At 48.0% G+C, this 2,500-nt stretch overlaps 1 protein-coding gene across 3 annotated transcripts in view; it reads right to left on the reverse strand.

Annotated features, from left to right (window-relative positions):
• LOC143039411 (telomerase-binding protein EST1A-like) overlaps positions 1 to 2,500 on the reverse strand; it is a 407,204-nt gene that overhangs the window by 328,418 nt on the left and 76,286 nt on the right. The window lies entirely within an intron of this gene.

Below are 2,500 nucleotides of genomic sequence, written 5' to 3' on the forward strand. Positions count from 1 at the left end.
AGACTTCGCCACAGGTCCGAGTTCTCGAACTGAGTAGGGGAATTCGAAACGGGTCCACAATTTGAAAACGAGTTCGAGAACTCGAAACAGGTCCGAACTTTCGAACTGAATGGTGGGAGTTCGAAACGGGTCGTCCGAGCTCTCGAGCTGAGTTCGACCAGGACCTGATCGTCTCCTACGGAACTCATCGGTCAGACGGGAACCCACACGTAGGGGATGGGGGAGGGGGGAGGGGGAGGGGACGGGGTATGGGGGCTGTCTGACCCCTAAACTTCCCAGAAGGGTTAACTGTCCCTGACGCCCCCCTCTCCGTTTTCAACACAGCGACGCACTTCGCATATTCTATTCTGGCGAAGATCAGACGATCTAATACGAAGTCCTGCCTTAGGAAGATCTCCTTCAGACCCATGATCGCCAACCCCCCGATGCATAAATTCGCATGCCTTTCGCCAGAATAAAACCTAGACAGTGAGACACCACGAGGAGGGGAAGAAAGAAAATAATAACAGTATAAAGAGTACGAATAATAAAAAAGAGGGAGAAGGAAAAGAATAGAGAATCAAGACGAAAGGAGGGCGGGGGGGAGGGGAAGGAAGAGAGAAAGGTGAACGGGGAGAGGGGGAGAGAGAGGGGGAGGGGGGACGGGTGTCTGATTAGTTAATGAACGTAAAAACCCACGGGATGCAGGAGCCGCTCTGGGCGATGGTCGCCCCTTCGTAGGAATGTACGGGCGCCCCTTTGTCCTCCTGGTGTACCTGCAGCCCCACGCCCTTTCGTCCTACACCCCCCCCTCCACCTCCCCCCATATGGGTGCTGAAGAGAGAAGGGAAAGGGTAGGTTGGTTGAGGGAGGAGACAGGAGAGAGAGAGAGAGAGAGAGAGAGAGAGAGAGAGAGAGAGAGAGAGAGAGAGAGAGAGAGAGAGAGAGAGAGAGAGAGAGAGAGAGAGAGAGAGAGAGAGAGAGGGGGGGGGGAATGGGATTGGGAGGTAGGGATATAGTAGGGAAGGAAGGAGGTAAGAAGGGAGGGAGGGAGGGAGGGAAGGAGGGATGGACGAACGGAGGAAGGTGGGTGAGTAGGTAGGTAGGTAGGTAGGTAGGTAGGTACGTTAGGTAGGTGGGTGGGTTTGTACGTGGGTGGGTAGGTAAGTTTAGGTAGATAGGTGGCTAGGGAGATAGTTTGGTAGGTGGGTGGGTAGGTAGGTTTGGGTGGGTGGGTAGGTTTGGGTGGGTGGGTAGGCGGGTGGGTGGTTTGGTAAGTGGGTGGGTAGGTAGGTGGGTGGGTGGGTAGGTAGGTCGGTGGGTGGGTAGGTAGGTGGGTGGGTGGGGTAGGTAGGTGGGTGGGTGGGGTAGGTAGGTCGGTGGGTAAGTGGATAGGTGGGTAGGTAGAATGGGTGGGTGGGTGTGTATGCACTATATACGTACGTACATAGTGGGTAAGGTAGGTGGGTAAGTTTTGGGCAGGTGGGTAGGTTTCAGGTACGTACGTAGATGGGTAAGTAGGTAGGTACGTAGGTTACGTACTACGTGTGTTGGTAGATAAGTAGGTAGACAGGCAGGCAGGCACGAGTCCATGGAAGGAATGTTACGGTCTAATCGAGAAGTTCCATAGCATTTGAGAGTTCAAAAATATTTACTTGAATTCAGCTCGCATTCGTAAAGATGGGGCACCGCAATTGATAATTGGTTAAAATTTGTAAACTGCGTCTTGGTAATCACACAAACAAGTCAAGAATACATATAAAATCAAAGGACACACACACACATATAAAGAAGTCTAAGTTACACACACACACATACACACACATACACAGGAAAAAGGGACAGAGGAAAAACAAGAGGACATGCAATGAAACTCAAAAAGGACAACTACAGAAGAGACCTGAAAAAGAACAGCTTCCCACGCAGAGTGATAGATATATGGAACAAATTGGACGAAAAAATTGTGTGTGCAAACACAATACAAGAATTTAGAAACAAACTTGATCTTGCGAAATAGAAAAACGGGTCACCACGAGCATAGCTTCCCTTCCCGTAAAATACAACTAGGTAAATACACACACACGATCTAAAAAAACAGGCTAAAAACACGTGTATACACACATACATACAAACATGTACGTACAAGGGAGAGTACAATCTGGGCATTTATAGATTAAAGAAATAGCCGAAGTTCCAGGTGAATTAAAATAAAGAAATATCATATACTAAAACAAAACTCTTTCGTTTACAAAACGACTTAGTAACCATAAATATATCAGGACATTAGCACCAGCTTACAAGGGTGCGCACATACACACGCACAATTATATATAAATACATAAACACCCATTTATCACTATGAAATAAAAAAGGGAACACAATAAATAAAGGCCATTCATCAACATAATAGCTTTGGTTTCTTTTTGTTCCCTTTTTTCTACACTACGCTGGCCAACGTTCCGGGAAGTCTGCCGGTGTCGTGGTACCCTCCCACACCCACCTCTTTCGAAAGTAAAATATT

The sequence above is a fragment of the Oratosquilla oratoria genome, chromosome 26, assembly GCF_046742065.1.
Source record: "Oratosquilla oratoria isolate Oo_2021 chromosome 26, ASM4674206v1, whole genome shotgun sequence".
NCBI lineage: Eukaryota > Metazoa > Arthropoda > Malacostraca > Stomatopoda > Squillidae > Oratosquilla > Oratosquilla oratoria.